At 41.5% G+C, this 25,559-nt stretch overlaps 1 long non-coding RNA gene across 1 annotated transcript; it reads right to left on the reverse strand.

The window, feature by feature from the left end:
- Positions 1-3,649: 3,649 nt before the first annotated feature.
- LOC116599549 lies at positions 3,650-25,179 on the reverse strand. Its single transcript, XR_004289408.1, has 4 exons — positions 24,981-25,179; positions 16,564-16,677; positions 4,494-4,614; positions 3,650-3,776 (listed from the first exon to the last, which is right to left on the reverse strand). It is a non-coding gene; the product is annotated as an uncharacterized LOC116599549 (long non-coding RNA).
- Positions 25,180-25,559: the final 380 nt, after the last annotated feature.

Below are 25,559 nucleotides of genomic sequence, written 5' to 3' on the forward strand. Positions count from 1 at the left end.
GCTTTTCTTGGATTCCCAGTTCTGTGCTGTTCATGCACACACATCCAATTAGTTCCCAAATCCTATTAATTTTATCTCCTAAATACTTCTCCAAACTATTAACCACCTTTGCCTTCATTAAAGATTCTTTTTTCCATCCGTCCCTGAACTATAACTGGTACTTCCTAAGAGGCCCCTTTAACCACGCTTCTTCCACTCAATACCATGTCAACTAAATGACCTTTTTCAAGCTCAATTATAATTATGGAGCTTACTTGCTTAAAACCCCTTAATGTTCCCCACTGCCAACAAGGTAAGTACAAACTTGCAAATACAGCCCAGATGGTCCTCCTAGACCTGCTCGTGCCCAGCTCTGCCTCCTCACGTGCTTCCCAAAGCTGCATCACGACACAATCTAATTCCCCGAACACATTACAAACTTTCACCCCTCAGGCCTTTGTTCCTGTTGGCTTTTTGTCTGGAACGTCTTCTCCCACTCCCTCCGTCTTTGCGTAGCTTCTTTCATTCTTTAAGACCCAGTTCAGGCTTCCCTTCATCCCCAGACCCTACCCTCCCTCCAGCACCAGCACCGAGGGGCACTTCCTCCCACCCCTGCAACCGGCATGCTTTCCTCTGTCCTGGCACTTCAGACTGTAATCATCTTGATTCATCCAGAAAAGTCTATTTCCTTTACCGAAGGGCAGAAATTATGACTCTATCCTCATCATCTGCCCATGACCCAAAATGCCCATGAAAGTTTTTGTTGAATAAACGTAGGAAGCATTGCTACACAGCATCTTTCCTGCAAACTCTGAGGTTCTTTGCTGCCGTTGCCCTAGCACGATACCACCACCCATGACGTGGTTCAGATTTAAAGTGAAGTGAATAAAATAGAATAGACATGATCCCCAACGGAGTCTTTCTCCTTGCACACAATGTTAAAGTTAAAATAGAGTGGTTTCTATTGAGTGGGTTCTCTGTTTCTAATAAGGGAGACAAGAACAGAATCACATCAGATCACGTAAACTCAGATCAAGGAAGTTACTTGGTCCCAGTATTAGCCACCAGAAAAAGAATGAAGCCATCTTAGCTTGCCTCAGGAGGCCTCTTTACTCTTGTCACCTTGTCATAGAGGCAGATGGCACACAGCCCAGCTTCTTGTACAATGCCCTTGTTCCTGTAGGAGCCAGTTGCAAGAGAGAGCAGGTAGCGAAGGTAAGAAGGCGAGGAGGCTCTGCAGTAGCAAAAGCATCAGAAGCCCAGGCCTCTACCCCCAACTAAGCAGATGAATTATTCTTAACATTGACTCCAGAAGAGCACCTACTGTTGCTTCCCAAGGAGCAACTTCAGAATCACGGTGCAGACAAGAGGCAGAGAACAAACAGAATAAAGAGTGAACAGTCAGAGTATCTACTCGCTTGGAGGTCAAACAAGAGGTCATGACAAAAAGGCCCCTGGCCTTAAATATGGAGAAGTTGCTAAGAAATGTTATGTTACATGAAAGTCAAAAACATTTTCATGCCAAGTAGCCCAACCCAGCATAAAATGAAAAACACACACCAGCTGTCTCTGTGTGATCCCCCAAATTATTATAGGGATAGTTAGGACTGAAGTACTAGGGAGCTCTCTATGAACCTTGAGAGGCTGTGGTTGTGTATCAGGTAAGACCTTAACGCAGTTTTAACCTTGATCCAATAGAGATTATACATCAAAAAGAACAAGTGAGCTTGTGTTGTTTCTGGGAAGACTGAGGAAGAGGAAGCATGCCAAGGGGTGAAAGTGAGTGAAACTTCTACACGCTCAGAGACATTCATCCACTACAGGCCGATACCGGCTAGGATAATTTAGCTCTATTCTAAGTGGTGAAGTCATGGTCCTGGTTTCAATCCTGATGTAGCAATACCCATTTCTTTATTTGATCCATGAATACATCACTTTCAGGGCCACTGATCTTATAAATGTTCATTGCTGGACATAAATAAAATCAGGAGGGAGAGAGAATGTGCCTGAACAAATTAGCCTCCCATGGAAAATAATTCAGAATGATGGTGCGCTGATAGTAGGTCAGAAGAGACACTTTCCTTTGTTAATTCCTTTCTGAAGTCAGCCCAGAGTGAGAGGAGTTGGACTAGACCATGTGGATTTCAGAATCTTGGCACTATAATCACAGAGAATATAATGCCAACGACTCGATGAGGAGAATGACAGCAGTCACCATACAGGGACCCGCTCCCACGCTTCCGGCATCTGATACACCTTGTCTCACTTAATCCATACAGAAATCACAAAGTTGGCATTTCAAAACAGAGATTCACAGAGGTTCAATATCTGCCCAAGGTCATTTGGTTGCTAATGGAAAGAGCAGTATTGCAACTCTAATCTCTGTCACTTGTGTATCAGTGGTTCCCCACTAGTCGATACCGCCCGACAGCACTGTTAGATAGAACCCTCCACTCCCCATGTGCAGTTGACCGAGGTGCCCCACATCATTCTTTGAAGGTCAGCCTTCCACCAATAGATCCAAGTATTATCTGCCAGCTTTCTGCCCCTAAAGGACTGTCTGCATCACTGGACCAGACCACAGTTTATGTGTCTCAGAAAAGCAGCATATGTCATTTAAATAAAGATACGAAAAATTTTCATTCCTGGAGCATGCCAGACAAGAAAGGGAATGCGGGTAGCAATCCCTGACACCTTGGGGAAGTCCGAGATCAGCAGAGTAAGCTTACTGAAATGAGGACACTTGAAAGGCAAGACTATTCTTGTTAGAATTACATGTATATGGAAATTTTCTTTTTTTTGTTTGTTTTTGGTTTTTTATTAGAGAGAGAGAGCACAAGTAGGCAGAGCAGCAGGCAGAGGGAGTGGGAGAAGCAGACTCCTATAGGGAGGGAGCAGGGAGCCTGATGCGGGGCTTGATCCCAGGACCCTGAGACCATGACCTGAGCTGAGGGCAGATGCCCAACCGACTGTGCCATCCAGGCTCCCTGCATGGAGATTTTCCAAATGAAAATCTCTGTTTCCTCATACAAGCTCTTTTTCTCTACCAAAGCCTTGGGGGAGGAGGAAAGGGAAGGGCTCCACTCCACCTTGTGCTGGCAAGTGTTAGAACACACCGACGAGATGCCGCTCACGACAGTACGTGGCAGAGATGATTAATATGGACAGCAAGGGTAGGTGGATAAGATTTCACTCTTGCTGCCAAGATTTACTAATTGGTTTCTCCCATGCTGGGCTGGTACAGATCCCAAGGTTTTACCATTTCAATTTGAAAGTCTGCACAAATCACACTAAATGTTCCTGCCCAGATATATTTGGTTCTTCTTACCAAAATGGGCCTCACACAACACAGTAGGTACTTAAGGGAAAAGAAGAACACCACATCCTTCCCATCCCTCAAGGAGATTCAGGAAATCAAAGATTACGTGGTTCTTGCCTCAGTGCTTTAAAAGGAAAGATCATGGGGCCACTGGTGATTTCAGCTCAGGTCATGATCTCAGGGTCATGAGATCAAGCCCCACATCACACTCCATGTTCAGGGGAGAGTCTGCTGGAGATTCTTTCCCTCTGCCCTTCCCCTCTGCTGCTCCCCCCACCCCCCTTTCTCAAATACATCAATCAATCAACCAATCACTCAATCTTTTAAAAGGAAAGAGCATGGCTTACTTGTCCTCATTATGTTGCGAAGTTGAGAGCATCCTGGTTGGGGTGGGAGCTCGGAGGTGTAAACTGCTTGCCTTAACTGAGCTCAGGAATGGACACACTAGGCTCCCTTGGTATCTGGCCAGGTGGGGGCCCTGTGGGGAAATGGAGCAGGTGTGAGATGAACTGGACCAGTGGTATCGTCATACTGGTACTACATTTCCTCGTCGGTAAATAAAGCATACTTTCCAGCACCAAACTTGGTGAGTCAGGAAACAGCCCACAGATAGACCGTGCCCCCTAGATGCTCTACTGTCTCTTCAGAATAACCAGAAACTTACACTACGTAACTAGAGCTCGTCGCAGCTGTACTAAACTACTTTTTTATTACTGCAGTAGACAAGATAAACTTTTGTGTCAAAAATAAATAAATGTCCACAGATCCATGCTGATGTAAATAAATGTCCACAGATCCGCGCTGATGTAAATAAATGAATAAATGAATGAGCAGAAGAGACAAATTCCCTGTGCGGAAAAATGTCGAATTATTTATGTAGATCTTCCACCTTCAAAGAAATGGAGCTTAACTCCGCACCCCTTAAACATGGACTGTGCCATGACTTCCTTCCAAAGAGTACAGTAAAGAATGGGGGGGGGGTCTTTACAGTGAAGAAACCTGCTGTAAACCACCTCAGTCAGGCAATCAAAGTCAATTTCCACAGGAATGATTTATATTGATAGGATCTATCCCTGATAAGATCTTGATGAAAATGGCAGTTTCCTTTCGGGGACCTTCCTTCCATAAACCCATAACAGACGAGTCTGAGAAAAATATCAGACGAATCCCAATATGAAGCCGTCCTATAGCGCACCTGACCGCCATTCCTCAAAAGTGTCCAGGTCATCAAAAGGAAAGTCTAGAAAATGGTCACAGCCGAGAGAAGCCCAAAGAGTCATGGTTAGGGAAGGCAATGTGGTATCTTGGATGGGATCCTGAAACAGAAAAAAAGGACATTAGGTAAAAACCAAGGAAACCTGAATAAAATAGAGGCATCAGTTCTTGCTAATGCATCAATACTTGCTCATCGATGGTAACAGATGTTCCAGACTCAAGTAAAATGTTAATGATGGGGAAACTGGGTGACATGTATGTGGAACTCTTTCTACCATCTTCATACTCTTTCTGTATACCTAAAAACTGTCATAAAAAGTAAAACTCATTTTTAAAAAGGAATGAATAAATAAATAAATATAAATAGTATCACCTTCTTTTTGAAAGCAGGGCGTTGGAATGAAAAACAAGGTTTGAGTGTGTGCCCTGTTACTGGTTCTGTGCCACGTGGGCTGCCATGCCTTCCCGAGCCCCACTGGGGAGGGCTGGAAAAGACAGGGATTGTGTCATGGCTATGACGCCCTGCCTCTGGGGCCAGACGGTCCTGAGTTGGCATTCCTGCCCTGTGTCTTACAAGCTCTATGACCTTGAGCCTTCGTCTCATCATCTGAGGATTATAACCTCCACCCTGTGGAGTCAGTGTGAGGACTGAATGACAGAGTGTGCTTGGAACTATTTAAAGACCTGGAAGGATAAAAGGGTGAGACATGAGTCATTGGAGGAAGCGGGACCCTCGGCAAGAACAAAATCCTGGGATCACTTGCACCGACAGACAAAGTGTGTCAGCTGTTGTCAGCAGTGACTTGCTCTCAAAATCAAGCAGCAGAAAACATGGACTGTCGGGCCATCCCTGCATGTTTTGGGACAGGGCTTGGGAGAGTAGGACTCTTTCTCCGGTCCCCATTAGGCACCAGTCCTAATGGTGTCCCCTCCTTAGAAAGACTGAGAGCTAAGGAAATGAAGCTGCCTGTCTGGACCTTCAGATGAAGACGAATGAGGCCGGCAACACTGTCTTGGATGATTTATAAAGATACCAGCTGATCATTTTATTTATTTCAGTGGCTTAATGGAGCACTTTTTTTGGGGGGGGGGGGGGTCAGGGGATGTTAAAGTTGCATTCCTTTCAAAAGAATGATTGCTGTATCTTCATTTTTAGGATTGCTCACTATGTGTTTAAAACCTGGCTTTGGAGGAGAATGAAACATTTTCCAGAGCTGGCAGGAGTTGAAACTTTGGCGGTAGTTTCTTCATTTAGCTGTAGGACTCAAGTCAAAGAATGTACTCCAAGCAAGCCTTGATCTCTGCACCCTGTTCCCTGCAGTCAAACTTCCAGGAGCCCTAAGGTAGCGCTACCCTGATTTCTCTCCCCTACAAAGATGCAAAATTCAGTCCAACGCTCACGTTGAATCCTTTGAGGGCTACCCAATCCTTCATAAAATGAGTCCTCTTCCTTTTCAGCATTTGAATCCACAAGCTTTGGTGATCTTTGTCTATGATCACATTGGGGTCCTGGAAAAACCTCAGCAGTTATGACTTCTCCAATACTGAATGGCAAGAATCTGAGAATGGCTTTGGAGTAAGAGACACTAGGATTAAAATCCTGGTTCTGCTGCTTGATGGCTCGGCAAACCTTCAGGCATCTCGTCTACCCTCTTTGAGCCTTACTTCCCTCGGCAAGACTCAGATTGGATGGTAAATGCAAAACAGAGCCTAATAGTTTAAAATTAGTTTTTTGAGGAAAAAAAAAATTAAATCCTAATGACGGTGTGAAACATTCCAGTTGGCTGATCGGGCTTGAACCAGTGTAGTGGCCATGGCTTGAAATTTACAAAACAAGACGTGAACTGCTTCTGAGAACTAAAAGAGCAACACACGGGCAGTCTCATCAATCCGCACCACCTTCCATGAACCCCTCCCACGACCCACGCAGCCAACAAGCATCCTCCCGTCTTCCCTGCAGCCCCTTGAACATCATTTTGCCTCTAGAAACAGGATCTGTTCATATATATTGCCATAATGGAGGCCCCTGGGCCCAAAGAGGATCCCATCTGTCCCTGTCACAGGTGACACCCTCCCAGCCAGACTCTTCAAAGCAAAGCCAGTTCTGCGTACTCTTTCAACCCCTTCTGGCCAGTTCAAGGCCTGCATGAAGGCTGAAGAATTCAGGACTGATTGATAACAATTTCGATCCCCTTAGGCTCTCTTGTTCCCTTTTTAAAAATTTCAATCTGCTTACCAGCTGCTTCTGTTCATAAATGCCAGTGGAACGGTAGCACCATATGTCTTCTGGTTATTTGGGCGTCTAATGAAAAATGTATTTAAACGATTCATCAGATCCTAATAGAAAGGCTAGAATGAGAATCAGTCCATCCAAAAACTGAGGCTCTGTCTTCCTGGCCAGAGCTGTGTAGCTACTGGTCCTTGCCTCTTCAGTTCACTGCTGGTGCCTGCCATGGACTTTCGCATGGAAATATGTATTTAGTAGATATGTATTAAATTTAAGGGAACCATGAGTACAAGGGAAGAGTTGTCTTGAGTTATATTAATATAAGTAGAGAGGCTTAAGAGAAATTTTAAGTTAGAATTCCCCTGGTAAGCTCTGGAAATGTATGTGCTTATGATAAGTGACATATGTTTATATACTTATATACTTTTTGATGCATGGCCTTGAATGCCTTGCTCCCAGTTTATTAGAGATGACTGTTTTTATCTACCACTGCCTATGGGTGACCATAAACCCCACTTCTCCTAAGACTCTAATAGGCTCTTTACAAATCAAGAAACTACCTTTCTGATTTTAAAATCAATAGTTAATAACCTTAAGGGGCTTCCTGAAGAAAAAAAATGCTTGACAGTCTCCCAGAACTTTATTCCCTGTCTTTGGCGACTCTTCTAGAATTGCAGTTAATTGTCCCTTTCCTGGTGATTTTCCCACGCACCACAGAGCCTTAAGGGAAGAGACGGCCTCTCTACACGTAGCCCCAGCACAGAGCCCGGTGTGTTTGCAGCCGGAAGCACGGAATAGAAAAAACCCGAGACAGGACGGTTTTTGCAATACTCAAGGCAGGCGCTAAGGGACTGTCCTGCAGAGAGCGGAGGATGCTACAGGGATGACAGCATGGGGGCCTGGTCAGTCGTCTCCCTCGACGTGAGTCTAGTACCCTGTCTGTCCTTGCCTGAAACCTCTAGCGTGTGTCACTTTCCAGGCTGGGCAGCAAAGCTATAAAGAGTATCTTTGCAAGCTCCCGGTTAAAACATTGTATCCGGGGACATCTAGCTTTTTCGCATCTTTGCATTCTACGTTTTGTTCAGAACCAGCTGCCAGGACGCTCCCTAAGTAATTCACGTCCAAAGTACCCCCTAAGCATCACCTTAATGCAAGAGACGGATGAGGCCAAGCCCACTTCCACCAGGTCGCAACAACACAGACAATCTCACCTCCTCTCTTTCCCGTTCCCATGGGCTGTCAGCCTGCCAGCCTCACTGTGGTGTTTTATAAATTCGGTGCTCACCGCAGACAGGAAAAGGAGCTCACGCAGCAGAGATCTGGCCCGAGTTAAATGCCTCCCCAGTGCTTCTGAAAGTGTGACATCTCATCAGATGTGTGCTAAGTCCAGCTGCACACAGTCCCCCGGCATGAGGAGCGTGGCCCTGCTTCTCAGCCAACCTATTACCTCTCAGTCCCTCACAGTCAAGCTGCCTGGTGTCTGCCTTGTCCCAGCTCCAGCAGGAAGTGCACTGTTTCATGCAACCATGAAAATGGTATCAGTGGAAATTCACAGGCTTCCTAGAGCAGCTGTGTTTTCTCATTGCAAGAGCAGGGATCATAGGTTGGTTGCTTCGATTGCTTTGGTTTTTAAATAACTAGTAGGCGAGTATGCAAAATATTTGAAATGGTGCGCCATCCAGTAAAGCAATATCGAGCCTAGAGGCCAAGGCCACTGAGGGTTAGCCAGGAAGGACTGCGGGGGGCCTCACTGAAAAGTCCTCTTACTTGCAAGATGGCAAGGAGGAGGAAACCAAGAGTGACAGTCACATTTGTTGACTCAGCTGTCCTGAATTAAAAGATGGTATTTATTAAGGATTTCAATATCTTATACTCAGATTATTGTGAAAAGTTGCAAGGATGGTTTACCTGAAGCCAAAGTTCTTTTTTTTTTTTTTTTTTAAGATTTTATTTATTTATTTGACAGACAGAGATCACAAGTAGGCAGAGAGGCAGGCAGAGAGAGAGAGGAGGAAGCAGGCTCCCCGCTGAACAGAGAGCCCGATGCGGGGCTTGATCCCAGGACCCTGGGATCATGACCTGAGCTAAAGGCAGAGGCTTTAACCCACTGAGCCACACAGGAGCCCCTGAACCCAAAATTCTTAAGGGATATTTCAATCTATGCATCACATTACAGCAGAGAATCTTCTTTGTTTTTTTGTTTTGTTTTAACTTTCAGCTTCTATTTTTGTAATAGGCTCCTAAAAGCAGGAAAATATCATTTATTTCCTTTCCAGTTTTACCCTGTTCCATCAGAGCAGGCCATGGATTTCTCCCCCCGGAAGATGGTCTCTGTGGAGTCAAGGCCAAGAGGTGGCTCTGAGGTCACTGCAGAGTCACCTCTCAGAAAGCAGGGCAGTTTTCACAGTTACTTAATTCCTTAAGTGGGCGAGAGAGAGTGCTTGGGAAAGTAGCAATTTCTGACTGAACAGGTTTTAGATATTCAGAAAGAGCTGCACCTATGTAGACAACGGAAAAGCAATCATACTTCTAACCCTAGGGACAGAAGGGCTTTGCTCTTCAAAATCAGAGGCAGCTGAGGAAGAAAAGCGGCAGAGGAATAAAGGGAACCTTATCTACGGGACTTAAACCGGCAGGGAGACAGATTCCAACAACGGGGGTTGGCCTTCGGCAAGAGACCTACTTCCGGCATTAGATCCTCCTCCTCTTCCTCCTCTCCCCCTCCCCCTTCCCTCCCAACCTCAGATCTCTTCTGTTTTCCAGTCTTTTCTGCTAGGCTCCTCACCCTCCCCAATTTAAGCTAATTGGAAGACCACATACAAGGCCAAAAATGAGCTCTCTGCTAAGATACTAAAAAAAAACAACCACAACCCTAAAATGGAGAAACACTCAGTCTGTAGATTTGGATGGGTCCTGGGGCAGGGGCTAGAGTACATTCACAAGGTGGGTAAATGGGACCTTCAGAAAATCCCCGTCCCACTTTTCCTGTTCTCTCCCTCCGCTGGCCAACCTACATGGTGGGGGTGGCGGTGGGGGGCGCCACCGACAAAGAAGGCCCCATGCATGGTGGGGTTGCACAGATCAGCCTCTCTCAAGTAGAATCTTTCCCAACAACTCCATCTGGGTTGTCCTTCTGGAAGCTTCTTCCCTGCATCCCAAGCTCCTCTACCCTTACAGGCACCCTCCACCGCCACACTTGGACTCCCAGGCTGCCAGCGCAGACCCAGGCTTGATCTCCTTTCCTGGCTCTCTTTTGAGAGAATAACCCTTTTATTGAGCCTCCTGTGTGGGACTTTCAATCCCATGAAGAAAAATCCTACTGACTGGGTCCCTGAAAACCACAGTCTCACTTGGCGCTCCTCTTTAGCAGTTAATCCTTCTGGAGGTCTAAGCTACTTAAGGCATAGAAGATCTCCAGCAAGAAGGCCTAGGGGGGCTTTGACCCTCATGATCTAGGGAGTGAACATTAAGTCCCAGAAGCAAGGTGCCGTTGCACCCGCACACCCCCACACACCACACTTCCACAAGACAAGCATGTGTCCTCCACATCGGTTCACTCCAGGCCCATTCTGAAGGGAGAGCAACTCCAAACTCTGCACAGGCCCCGGTTCTGGCTTCTGGATGTCACGTGGGCAATGGCAGCCCCTGCTTTGTTTGATCTCTGACTTCCAGGTCACGCGCCACCCAGGGCTTCTCTACATAAGGACATGGGTCCCCTTAAGCACATCCATTAATTGAAAACTGCTCTTAAAAAAATGAGATCTGGCCTTTTCTACCTCCATCAGACTGGAAAGAATTGAAGGTTTGATAACACGCAGAATGAGTAAGAATATGAGGAAACAAGTACGCCTCTACATTGACTTGGAGTAGAAATTCAGATCATCTCTTCAGAAACCAACGTGGCAATTTCTCTCAGATTTCCAAATGTTCCTGGACATATAATGAGGGATACATGTATCAGTGTTATTAATAACATGAAACTGGAGGGGACTTCAACTCCACCAACAGAACACCAGTTAAATACACTACGGTATGTCTCTACAATGTCCCTATGGTGGAGTAACATGCGGCTATTTAAAAATGGATAGCTGTCAGTCTACGCAGGCTAGCAGGAAAGCTCTCCAGGCTATACCGTAGGACAGAAAGGCAGCTCATCGCTATTATTAACTCATTTGCACAAAAAGGCTCTTTATCTATATGAATATATAATCGTAGAAAACTTCTGGAAGAATGTTCCTTATCAGAGAACAAACTACTGCAGATTATTTCCAACAGAAGAACCGAACACACCTGCAGAACAGATGATGAGAAAAGCTCAGATGCTAATGGTACAGGGTGAGACGCTGCCAAGTTCGGCAAAACCCGGGGAGGTGCAATGACCTGAGGGCGGGTCCCAGGTGCCAGAGCCACCACAGAGAAGCCGGGACCGTGATGGGCTCCTGAGAGGGTACAGGACCACAGAGGAAGGCACCTGCCTTAGAAATGCCATCTGAAGCCAAGAGGGTACCACTCAGGGTCCCGTCAGCACATTCCATCAGGGAAACCTTCCCAGAAACCTGAGGATAAACCAGAGGGTGGGAAGTGAGATCCCCGCAAACACAGAACAGAGGAGAGACAGGATCCGAGGGCACAAAGGCAAATGTCCAGCAGAGTAACACAAAAATGTGGTTTTTGTGACAAAGTAGGACTCTTCTTCTGTACTTGTTGAATATTTTTAAAAGTACACATATTATTTTTACCATACATTTTAATATAATAATTTGCTGTTTTAAAAGCCTGTACAATTTCACTCAGCATAATCTCCTCCAGTCCCGTCCATGTTGCTACAAAAGTTGCGTATTCGTCCTTTCTGATGGAATAAGTCAAGCAGAGAGAGTCAATTATCATATGGTTTCACTTATTTGTGGAGCATAACAAATAGCATGGTGGACACGGGGAGTTAGGAGAAGGAAGTTGGGGGAAATTGGAAGGGGAGGTGAATCATGAGAGACTATGGACTCTGAAAAACAATCTGAGGGGTTTTAAGTGGCGGGGGGTGGGAAAGTTGGGGGAACCAGGTGGTGGGTATTAGAGAAGGCACGGATTGCATGGAGCACTGGGTGTGGCACAAAAACAATGAATACTGTTATGCTGAAAATAAATAAAAAATAAATCTAAATATATATATATATATATATATATATATATATATATATATATATATGTGCATCCATGGGGGGAAAAAAAGGCTGTACAATTTTCTATTGTATCACTTAAGTTCATTATGCTATCCTGTAAGAGCTCTTCCCTGTTAAGAGGTCACAGAGCCTGGAGCCCAGAAACGCCCAGATGCAACCATAGGAAACTCTTCATCTGAGCAGAGATGAAGTTGAGCACAACGAGGAACATGGAATCTGTACATTTTTTTTTAATAGTCAATAGGCAGTGATTTTTCAGTTCTGGGACCGTGCAATGAGTCCGGCCCACCAACTGCACCAACTGCAGTCATTCCTTTGGTCTGGTTTGCAGTGAGGGACTTTCAAGCAGTTTTTGTATGCACAAAATCCCTGCAAGAAATTCTCTGTGGGTATTGAACATCTGAAGCCTCCTTTCCTGGACAATTCCGCGATTAATTAGGTTTGCTATAGCTAACTGTTACGTTTGGGTTATGTGCCTTAAAAGAAAGCATCAGACCTGAAGAGGACCTTGGAATGCATCTATTTTTTAAATCACAGCTTTATTAAGACACAATATACATAAGATAAAATTCACCTTCTTAATACATATGAGGCAGTGGTTTTCAGTCTATTCACAGAGTTGTGCAACCATCACCACAAACTAATTCAAGAAAATTTCCATCAACCCCCAAAGAAACCCTATACCTATCAGTCATTCCCTATTCTCCTCCCTCGGCAGCCCATGGAACAACTAATGTATCTTCTGTCTGTAAGAATTTGCATATTCTGGACATTCCATATAGATGGGAACTAAGCAATGACATACAATATAACATGCTTTTGGTGACTGACTTATTTCACTTAGCATAATGGCTTCAGGGCTTATGCATGTTGTAGCTTGAATCGCACACCATTTTTTGTACAGCTGAATAATATTCCATTATATGAAGATAATACATTTTATTTCTATATTTATAGGAGTTGTTTCCATGTTTTAGTCTTATGTGCATCACAGGTATGAACATTTGTGTGCGAGTTTCAGTATGGATATGTTTCAGTGCTCTTGGATGTATACTTAGAATTGCTGGGTCATACGGTAATTCTGTTTAACTTCTTGAGGAACTGCGGACTATTCTTCAATGCAGCTACAACTTTCCATCAGCGATGTATAAGGATTGCAGTGTCTCCACATTCTTATCACTACTTCTTAAAACAGTCTGTTAGTTTTCAGTGTATATACTTCTTTTTTCTACTTTTATTGAGATATAAATGACATACAGCACTGTAAAGTTAAGGTGTTTGGAACAATCATTTGACTTACCTATATTGTGAAATGATCACCACACTAAGTTAATATCCACCATCTCATACATTTATTTTAAAAAAAGAGAAAAATATATATATTTTAAATTTTGTTCTTTTGTTAAATTTATTCCTAAGTAATTTATTCTTTTTTATTCCATTGTAAATAGAGTTTTCTTCATTTCCTTAATATCTTAATTGCCTTTCTTAATTTTATTTTGAATTATTCATTGCTAGTATATAGAAATATGATTGATTTTTCTGTGCTGATATTGTACCCTGCAACCTTGCCAACTTATTTATTAGTTTTCAGCCCTAAATTTATAACCACAGCAATAAATTTCCCTCTAGGCATTGATTTTCCTGCACTCTAATAATTTGGGGATAGACTGACCCACTTAAAAAGGGCAATAAGATAGCCTTGTTTTCTCTGGTCACACTCTTCTGTTGTTAAAATCTATTTTGCTGATATTAGTAAAGCCATATCAGCCATCTTTTGGGTATTGTCTACATGGTATCTTTTGTTATCCTCTTATTTTTAACCTATTTGATCTTGCTATCCAAAGTGTGCCTCTTATACAGAGAATGTAGTTGGACTATATATTTTATTCATTTCTGCGACTTTAGGTTGGAGTGTTCAGTCCACTTACATTTAATATACTTACTGAAAAGGCAAGATACATTTCTGTCATTTTGCTATGTGTTTCCTGTAAGTATATCTTTTTTGTTTCTCTTTTCCTCCATCATTGTTTCTATTATGCTTCACAGGGATGTTCCTAGTATACGGTTTCAATTCTCTTGTTTCTTTTATGATTTTTTGAGTGATATGAGTAATTAGTAAATTAATTTAACTTACAATCTTCGAGTTAGATAAGCACATAGTCCATAGTATACAAAAGCTTTGCTGCAATACAGCTTTAACCTCACCTCCTTTGTGCTCTTGTTATAAAACCTGCATCTTTATACACTGTAAGTCCAGTGACACAATATTATAATTATTGTCTTATGCAGTTTTCAGTAGGAGAAAAAAAAGAATTACAGATACAAATACACTTATACTGTCTTTTATACTTATCTACATAGTTATCTTTACCAGTATTATTTTATCTTCCTGTTGATTCATAGTATTATTATATCCTATTATATATAATAGGATATATATTACCTATAATATCTATTATCCTTTTGTTTCCATCTGATGTACAATCTTTAGTGTTTCCAGCTTTTATTTATCTGGAAATGTCTTAATTTATCCTTCATTTTTGAATCATAGTTTTGCTGGATATTGAAATCTTGGTTAATAGTCTTCTTCTTTCAGCACTTTAAATATTTCATTTTACTGCTTTCTGGTGTCCGTGGTTCCACTTTTTTTTTTTTTTTTTTTTGAGAGAGAGAGAGAGAAGAGACAGTGAACATGAGTGGGGGAAGGGGCAAAGGCAGAGAGAGAAGCAGACTCCCCACTGAGCAGGGAGCATGACATCAGGCCCCATCCCAGGACTCCAGGATCATGACCTGAGCCCAAGGCAGATGCTTAACTGAGCCACCCAGGCGCCCCTGATGTCCACGGTTCCTGATGAGAAGAGTCAGCTGATAGTTACTGATAATCCCTGGTATGTAATGAGTCACTTTTCTCTTACTGCTTTTAAGATTCTCTGTCTGGGGGATTTCAAAACCTGACAGTTTTTAATAACTATTTCTTCAAATACTCTTTCTTCTCCGTTTTCTCTCTCCTTTCTTTCGGGGATTTCCATTATGCCTATAGTGATATCACACAGACCGCTGAATTTCTGTTGTTGTTGTTTTTTTCATTCTTTTCTACTTTCCGTTCCTGAGATTGCATAACCTCTATCAATCTATCTTCAAGTTCTCTGCCTTATCCTTTTTCCTGTTCAATATGCTACAGAGCCCATCTAGTGAATTTAGCATTTTATTTATTGTACTTTTCAACTGCAGAATTTGGTTCCTTTAGATAATTTCTCTCTCTTTATTGATATTCATTATTTGGCAAGACATTGTTCTCATTTTTTCCTTTAGTTTTTTAGACATGGTTACCTTTGGCTCATTGATCATATTTAAAATAACTTATTTTTTTGTGAATAAATAAATGATTTAGCCATCAAAAAGAATGAAATCTTGTCATTTGCAGGCACAGACGGAACCAGAGAGTATTATGCTAAGTGAAATAAGTCAGTCAAAGAAACACAAATATATGATTTCACTCATATGTGGAATTTAAGAAATAAAACTGATCAACACAGGAGAAAGGAAGGAGAGGCAAACCATAAACGACTCCTGACAGTAGGGAACAAACAGAGGGTTGCTGGAGAGGAGGTGGGTGGGGTATCTGGGGGGTGGACATTACAGAGGGCATGTGCTAGAATGAGCACTGGCTGCTATATGCAGCTGATGAATCACTAAATTCTACCCCTGAAACTAATAATACACTACATATTAACTAACTTAAATTTAAATAAATAAAATAAAATCTTGGTGTAGTAAAAATGTCTGGTTTTCCTAGGGGTAGTGTCTAGTGATGGCGTGTTTTTCTGTGTATGGGCCATACTTTCTTATTTCTATGCATGTTTCTTAATTTTCTTTAAAAACTAGGTATTTTAAGAGACATGCTTATTTACTTTTATAAAAATCTGATCCTCCCTGCCCAAGGTTTGTTGCTGTTGCCTGTTCAGTGAAATTAGTCCTGTGAAGTTTGTATCCTTTGTTACATGGGGCCACTGAAGTCTCTACTTGAGTAACTTAATGGTCAGCTAAAGACTGGACAGATATTTCCTTACATGTCTTGAACCAGTAAGTGTCTCTGTCTGTGCTGGATGGTTCTGTGCATGTATCGGGGCAAGCCTCCCGAGCTCTGGCAGACGGTGTACAACTCTTGCTTAGCCTTCCTAGCCTTGAGGTCAGAGAAACAAGGGCCTTTTCTGGCCTTTCCTAGGCTTGCACACATCCATGCTCATGCCGCATGGACATCTCATTCTCAGCTTTTTCCTTTAAGTTCTGTCCGCTACATTTTTTAGCCCTAACTGGTTATTTACCACCTTGGCCAGTGTTAAACAATTGCTGTTGATTATTTTTGACAAATGCTCCAGGGATAGAATTATCGACGTAGAGTGAGTCCTGAAGGCATATAAAGACAAGCCATGGGAATGGACATTTTTAGTGAGCTACCGGAGAGGACAAATAATGTCAAATTTCTAGGAACAGGACTTTTAGAGAGTTCCAAACCCGTATCACCCCCTTCACTAGCCATTAGTTTGCTGGTGTCAGGGTGTCAGTTTTCAAAGTTGTTGCAAATCTAAAAAAAAGAGAGAGGTGAGTGCAAGTTAAGATACCATAAAGCTCAATTTTCTTACCGTGATCCAGCTGACTTTCTGGAACAGACGCTCCTCACATGCTGCTGTACTGTCATTTCCAGAGTTCTGTACATTCTAATTTTGACCATTTTCGTCAGTGTTCTTGTTGCTTTTCTGGAAGGAGGAAGGGATTGTCAAATGTTCTTCCTTCATCATTTTCAAAGTGCTTCTCTACCTGACTCTTGATTTCAATTCTGCATGTTCAATAGATTTCAAATTTCTCTCTTTACTCTTCACTCATCATTTCACTTGTATTTAATAAATGGCATTTACCTAAAACATATGCTATTATGAAAAAAGCATTTCTTCCTTATTAAGATGCTGTGGATCTTTCCATATCAGTAACTTTACCATCAATTTTAATGGCTATATTCCACATAAGGCATATTTCCTCATTTTTAAAAAGATTATATTTGATACATAATGCATATCTTTAAGTTATGAAGCATAGCCCCAAAATTCACACCCACGAACTCAACACTCAACTTAAAAAAAATAAAACATTTTTTAAAAAACATTAAGGCTGAATAAATTAGATTTGTTCTATGTTCACAGATAGATAAGCTCAATATTCTAAAAAATGTAAATTCAACTTAAATTAACCTACAGAATACTGTAATATCAATCAAAATCTTAACATAGTTTGTTGAGAAATTTCACAAATTGATTCTAAAATTAACATGAATGATCCAAGGCCCAAGAATATTTGAGAAGAATAATACAGGAGACTTGTTCTCCTGGACATCAAGATTTATTATAAAGCTGTCATAATTAACATATTTTATTGAATAAGACCCCAAAAAGCACTAAGCGTAAGAAAAAGATTGATAGAACTGGTTACTTTAAAATCAAGAATGTATTACGCAGTCAACAAAAAGGATGAAATCTTTCCACTTGCAATGACGTGGATGGAACTAGAAGGTATTATGCTAAGTGAAATGTCAGTAAGAGAAACACAAATACCGTATGATTTCACTCAGATACCGAATTTAAGAAACAAAACAAATGAACTTAGGGGAAAGGAAGGAAAAATAAAATAAGATAAAAACACAGAGGGAGGGGCCCTTGGGTGGCTCAGTGGGTTAAGCCTCTGCCTTCGGCTCAGGTCATGATCCCAGGTCCTGGGGTCAAGCCCCACATCGGGCTCTCTGCTCAGCAGGGAGCCTGCTTCCCCCTCTCTCTCTGCCTACTTGTGATCTCTGTCTGTCAAATAAATAGACAAAATCTTTAAAAAAAAACAGAGGGAGACAAACCATAAGAGACTCTTAACTCTAGGAAACGAACTGAGGGGAGGTGGGCAGGGATAGGGTCATAGAGGTGGGGTGGGTTGAGCATTAAGCAGGGCACTTGAGGTAATGAGCACTGGGTGTTCTATGCAGTTGGTGAATCACCAAATTCTGCCCCTGAAACTAATAATACACCATATGTTAACTAAATTGAATTCAGATTTAAAAAAAAGAAGAATGTCTAAAAGAACATCATAAAGAAAGTGACAACAGGGATTTATGTGATAGTAAGTAGGAAAAAGAGGTCCAGTTGTCAAAGGAACACAGACATTTCAAGCTCATGCTTCTTCCGTTGATATCTTTATTCTCCAAAAAGTTTCACACCTGGTAAAAATCTATTCTAATTTTTTGAGTTTGTTCACTGCAGAATGGAAATACTGAGAACTATAAAACTTCCTAAACGCCTAGTATGTGCCAGGCACTTTCTTTATGTTCTCATTTAATCACTTTGTTCTGTTTTCATTTAGTCCTCATAATTCTTTGAATTTAGGCATTACCCCTTCCTTCATAAAATGAATGGTTTCTCTGAGGTTAAGTATTTTCTAGCAACAGCACTAAAAATAATGTTTAGTTTTATTCCAAAGTATATATTCTTTCCACCTTATCAAGTTACTTTGTTATAAATCCCCTAACATTCATTATTTTGGGGAAGAAAAAAAAATCAGATCCATAGGAAGCATTTTTTTAAAACACTGGATGATATACTGACAGGACTGCCTTTCTATGGATCACTTTGAGGGGAATTTACATCATTACACTGTGGATTTATTGTCCATGAAAATGATAAATCTTTCTACTCATTTAGCCATACATGGACTTCCAAGGAAGTTTATAATTTTTATAACTTTCTCTATACATGTCTAGCACCTATTTTTAATTATTTTAATTATTTAACATAATAATATAATATTATGTTAATAATATATATAATAATATATAACATGATATATAATTTAACATTATATATTATTTAATTTTTTTAATTATGTGTTCTGTTTATTTTTGTATGTAGAAATCCAATTTATTTTTTATAGTGGTCTTATATCCAGTCACTGCAACAGATGCTCGGGGCTCTGCACCAACCACATTTTGTCATCCCACTTCCAATTTTAGCACAACAGTGGTGGGAAATTTGATGTATATCCTGCCAGTATCCTACCTCAGACATACACTTGGAGACTCTCCACCAACATCCCATATTTGGAGGGATAGTTCTAAGTCACAGTCGACACAGACCTTCAGAGAGTCATCAGTGGGATGAAAATGCAGGTGTCGGCAGCCACAGCTAACTCAATAACACACCGTGTCTGGCTTCTCTTACTCCTGTCCCCTTCTCCCAGCCACTTCACTGCAACTTCCCTGAGGTCACCACCCAAAACAAGCCACGCATCCCAGTCCCTTTCTCAGACTCCACTTTTAGATGAACACCTTTATTTTTTTTAATAATTTCACCATAAATTCTTTTGCATTTTCTATGTATTCAATCATAGCACCTTCGTCATTGACAGATTTGTTAATTCCAATTCTTAGGCATTTTGTCCAATATGTTTTCTTACCCTAGCTAGGCCCTCCAGAAAAGGAGACATGGGCATCAGTATCTTATTCCTAATTTCTAAAACTCTAAATTATTCCTAATTTCTAATTTCTAAATAGATGTTTCAAATACTTTATGAAGAAGGATATTTGCATTCAATTTTTGTTAGGTATCTTTAAGTTAAGAAAATTTCTTTATAGTCATTTTTCACTAAAGTGTTTCTCATGAAAGGATGCTGATTAAAAAAAAAAAAAAGTCTGGGGGTGACTGCGTGGCTCAGTGGGTTAAGCCTCTGCCTTCGGCTTAGGTCATGATCCCAGGGTCCTGGGATGGAGCCCCACATCAGGCTCTCTGCTCAGCGGGGAGCCTGCTTCCTCCTCTCCCTCTCTCTGCCTGCCTCTCTGCCTACTTGTGATCTCTGTGTGTCAAATAAAAAAATAATAATAAATAAATAAAATCTTTAAAAAAATTAAATGTTTTAAAAAAGGTCTGCATTTTTTTTCAGGTGGTTATATATTACCTTCCACATTCATCTGTTAATAAGTGACATTTGCAGATTTTTTTTTATATTAAACCACTCTCAGATTCCTCTATTAGACTAAATTTGTTTATTATAAGGGCCCTGGGTGGCTCAGTTGGTTAAGCATCTAACTTTATCTCAGGTCACGATCTCAGTGTCCTGGGATCAAATCCCGCATTGGGCTCCTTGCTCAGCAGGCTCCCTGCTGCCTGCCACTCCCCCTGCTTGTGCTCTCTTTCTCTTTCTCTCTGACAAATAAATACATAAACTTTTTTCAAAAATTTGTTTATATTATCATTTTATGTAGTGTTTGATATGGTTTGCTAATAATTTTTTTTTTTTTTACAATTTATACATTTATATTCACAAGGGAGATTTCTAGATAATTTTCTTTCTCAGGCTATTCTCACTTGATTTTAAAATGAAGGTTGCATTTAGCTCCATTAAATGATGTGGGAAATATTCACCCTTTTCCTAGGTTCTAAGAGTTCATGTAAGCTTAAATGACCTTTTAGGCACCTGGGTGGCTCAGTTGGTTAAGCACCTGACTTTGGCTCACGTCATGATCCCAAAGTCCTAGAACTGAGCTCCATGTAAGACTCCATGCTCCGGGGGGAGTCTGCTTCTCCCCTTTCCTCTGCCCCCCCAACTCGTGCTCTCTCTCTCTCAATAAATAAAATCTTTAAAAATAAAATGAACTTTTCATTTAAAGTTTCACAGAAACTATATTTTCCTTGCATTTTCTTAATATTTTCCTTGTATTTTTCTAGCAATTTAGTGATTGCTATGGACTGAATTATGTTCCCTCCAAATGCATGTTGAAGGCCTACCAATCAATGTGCCTGTATCTGGCGTAAGAAAGTAATTAAGGTTAAATCATGTCATAAGGGTAGAGTTCTGTTCCTAAGGGATTAGTGTACTTGTAAGAGCTGTTAAACAGCTAATTTTTTTTTTTCCTGCCATGTCAAAGTACAGTCGGAAGGCAGCTGTCTATTAGCCAGGAACGATTCTCACCAGGAGCAGCACCTTAATCTTAGACTTCCCAACCTCCAGAATTTTAAGAAAATGAATTCCTGTTGTTTAAGCCAGGTAGACTGTGGTTTTCTTTTCTTAATAGAAGCCTCAGCAGACTAACATAATGATTATAAAAGTATTGAGGCTTTCTATTTCTTTTTAGGTTTTAAGTTTTTAGGATTTTTTCCAAATTTATTGGTGTACATCACATTTTCTTTCATAAGTGATCAGGTTGAAGCCCAGAGAAGTTAAGTGACCTACTTAAAGGCACAAAGTTAGTTAGTGGCTTGATTGAAAAAATCAGGTTTTTAAAAAATTGTGTTTTTGGTTAATAACCCTTGAAAATTTACCAGTGCAAAGATAGGTTTAATTAAAAATTCTGATGCTGCAAACACCAGGGACTAGAAATTCTAACTTTTAATTAAATATTATTTGAGATTGCATATTCGACTAGTATAACCTTTGGAAAAATTTAATAATCATACTATGCATTAGCCAGCTCATTTCTTTCAAATATTCTCGATACCTAATCCCCCAAAGAAGAGATAGCTATTACATGGGCATTAGGCAATTATCTTTCCATAACATATTTCAGAGCTATGGGTGAATCGGTCAAAAATCATATTTCAGATGAGAGTGAGGCCATTGAATCACATAAATAATTTCCATGAGTAGCTTGCAGCACGGCTGGGAGCCACGGCCATAGTTAAACCACCAAAGTTGGGAAAATAGCCAAATCCATATGGTAATGATTTGTTGGTTAATAAAAGATGAAGTCCAGACATGGGAATTCAGCATTCACTTTGATTACAGAACAGGCAGCAGAAGCCTGAAGGAAGAGCTCATCTAGGAGAACATGGTGGGAGTGTGGTTCCAGAAGTGTGGAGAGAAATTAGCTGAAAACAACAACAGCAGCAGCAGCTTCCTGGACAGATCTTTCTAGAAAGGTTGCGCCTACAAAGTTAGACTCAGAAGACTGAAATCCCCAGTCAGATAGCTGGAGACGGAGGCTCACCCCAATGGCAAACCCCTAGTCAGGTAGCTGCATTCTGAGGGCCACAGAGAAAATTCGAGAGTCTATAAAACCTAAGAAGAAAGAAGAAAGATTGATAAACATGACATCCACTATGGATAGATTACCAAGTCTTGGCCTGATGCTTCATATCCATCACTGCATTAAATTCTCTCAACCACTGTATGAAAGCACTAAAGCGGTAATAGACAACACCTCACAGCCTACAAAACAGACAAGACGTCGCCACCATTGGACAGAAAACAGACTTGGGTTTTCCCAGCTCCACTGCAGAGGGAAGGTTCTTGATTCATTGACACGCTACCTCCTCACTGCATCGGAAATGTGGCAGGAGGGGCGCCTGGGTGGCTCAGTGGGTTAAAGCCTCTGTCTTCGGCTCAGGTCATGATCTCAGGGTCCTGGGATGGAGCCCCACATCGGGCTCTCTGCTCAGCAGGGAACCTGCTTCCCTCTCTCTCTCTCTCTGCCTGCCTCTCTGCCTACTTGTGATCTCTGTCTCTCAAATAAATAAATAAAATCTTAAAAAAAGAAAGAAACGTGGCAGGAATGTCTGCTCATAATGAGTGCTCATCCTTACTTCTGGAATGGAACCAAGGCAGGGCAAAGACAAAAGATTGGAATCCCCAAATTTGACAAAAAGCAGTGTGTTTCATTATCTCTCATGTACGATAAACCGTTGCAAGATTTAGGGGCTTAAAACAATAATGATGCCTTGTTTCTCACAATTCTGCAGTCTAGGTAGTCTTTAGTTGGCATTTCTTCCGGGGCTAGATTATCCGAGATAACTTCTTTTGCCAGTATGGTACTTTAGTTAGGATGGATGGAACCAGTGGCACTGTTCCAGTTGTCCTAGCCTCCATCTCTCCCTCTCTCTCTCTCCCTGCAACACACACACACAGTCTCTCCAAGAGCACAGCCAGACATCTTTATTTAGTGCCTCAGGAATCTAAGATCGAATAGCCCAAGAGTGCAATACCCCAGTATACAAATGATTTTCTTTTTTTTTAATAAAGATTTTATTTACTTATTTATTTATTTGACACACACACACACACAGAGATCACAAGTAGGCAGAGAGGCAGGCAGAGAGAGTGAGGGGGAAGCAGGCTCCCCGCCAAGCAGAGAGCCTGATGCGGGGCTCCATCCCAGGACCCTGAGATCATGACCCGAGCCGAAGGCAGAGGCTTTAACCCACTGAGCCACCCAGATGCCCCTACAAATGATTTTCCAGCTCTGCTTGTGTCATGTTCGTTCATGTCCCATTGGCCAAAGCCCATAATTAATATTAGAGGAAACTACATAAAATGTGAATATCAAAAGTTATGGCATACATGCTGTAAAAGTTATAAATGGTGTTTCTTCTATCTCAGGTAAATCTATTACAGGCAGAGAAGGACTGAGAGGAATCTGGAGTCAATGCACCTACAAAAGGTGAACCTCAACGACACTGCAGATCTGCAGTCCTCTTCCAGCGTGGTCAGATACTGTAGTAAGTATTACTCCAGGAGATCAGCCAACTTCACAGAGGCTAACATGAGGAAAACGGGTTTTTATAATAAACATACTGTAGACATAGCATGGCAATATGGAATCCAGAAGGAAAGGATGCTCGGGAATCAAAAAGGCAGAAAACTGATCTCAAAGGAGTAGATCCAACCATGGAATTCTACTTCCTGACAAATTTCAAGCCAAGAGGACCTAGGAATACCGGAGACGTGCTCCTGCCATAGCCTATGGAAATGGGGATAAAACGTGTTAAAACACTCACAGCCCAAGTACAGGATGATAACTTGATTTCAGGAACTAGACAAAAGCCTAGTTTCTGAAAATGGGAAGCACCATCAGAGTTGTATAGTCAAAATAGGACTTGATTCTGAGTCCCTAAACATTAATTTGGAGATGCTTCAATTGCCCCAAATCACAGATATGGCTGCCAGCCTCTATGAAGTGGACCACGTCCTTTCATATTTATTCCTCCTTTCCTTTAACACCACCACTAGCCCCTTATGCAGAGTTTTGATGGGGTCGTGCCTGGCTCTTCTCTACATGGTGACAGCAATGGGCACGCAACCTTGTAACTAATTACCCTCTCAATGAGAAACATTTATTCTAAAGTGTGAGCCCCCATTCTAAGCAGGGTTATTCAGAGTCCTTCTCGAGGGCTGATTTTCAGACATGGGAAACAGAACTTCCTGTTGGGATTGCTGGAATAGAATGTAAATCTGAGTGTGAGTGGTTTTTTTCCACCACAGGGTGAGTCTCTCAATAGGGTAAGTCAAGCAGGCACCAGCACACACACAAAGAGAGAGCCTGACTGAGCAAGTCTCGGTGGCTTTCCCTGAGGCTAGACTTCCTACGTCTCTTCCTTTAAGACTGTGAGTTACACCATTACTTTTGCTACTCAGTGACTGTATTCATCTGTGTGGGCAACTATAACAAAATGTCATAGACTGAGAGCCTTGAAAACAACAGAAATGTATTCCCCACAGTTCTAGAGCCAGGGAAGTCTGAGATCAAGTTGCTGGCCAAACTGGTTCTAGTAATATCTCTCTTCCCAGCGTGCCCTGAGAGCTGCCTGCTTGCTGGGTCTTCACGTGGTCTTTCCTCGGTGCATGCAAGGAGAGAGGGTGAACTCTGGTCTTTCTTTCTCTTCTTTAAGGGACACTCATCCTCCAGATCAGAGCTGTACCCTTATGACACACTACTTTTACAAACGCTCTACCTCCATATACAGTCCCATTGAGGTTTATGGCTTCAATATATAAATTTGGGGGGGGCACACAAACATTCAGTCCATAGCAGTAACCAATCTACCATTTTCCCTGCAATGAATATGTTTCTGCCTCTTACCTGAGTTTGCAGACAGAAGAGCTATTCCAGGGGTAGAAAAGTTGTCAGACCTTCACTGATCCCATTTGTGAATTATCAAATAATTGCAATGGGTATGTTTGCTGCATTACTACCATTCTATAATGCTTTACTACCTTTCTATAATGACAACACCAGGTAATAAGTACTTTTTTCACTTACCTGATGGCATTTTTTCAGCACTTATTTTGTCTCAAGTGCTAGGAAACAGAAAGTCAAAACAGACACAGTTTCCTCCTCTAGAGAACTCCTTTCCTCTCCTTTATTTCTTTCCAGGCACATTCACATACACTGCTGGAGGCATTTCAATTTTCAAAGCCAGTTCTTTTCATTATTAAAAACTTGGCAAAACAAATAGTAGTATAGACTGTCAAGGGAAAAAAATTGATTACTCATATAGCAACTAAAATAAATAGCCATAAATCACACCTGACAAATCCAAGCTCTGCCTGGGTAGGAAGCTTCCTTCTTTGCTCCTCTGCATGGGCAGAACATCTGAGATAAAGAGCACCCTTTACAAACCCGGAAGCACGTATTCACTGATCCTTGCATTCATAAAAGACAAAGACCCTACTGGTGGTGACTGTGCCCTTTTCCTGTGGTATATTAATCATCAATGACACTAGTCAATTTTTCACCTGGAAATCCCAAGTTTTGTCATAGGATTGCATTATGTCTGTTACTCAACCTTATGAGGCTGAACCAAGAAAATGAGATTTAAGGGATTTTTTTCCCTTTTAA

This window comes from Mustela erminea, chromosome 9 (genome assembly GCF_009829155.1).
Source record: "Mustela erminea isolate mMusErm1 chromosome 9, mMusErm1.Pri, whole genome shotgun sequence".
Classification (NCBI taxonomy): Eukaryota; Metazoa; Chordata; class Mammalia; order Carnivora; family Mustelidae; genus Mustela; species Mustela erminea.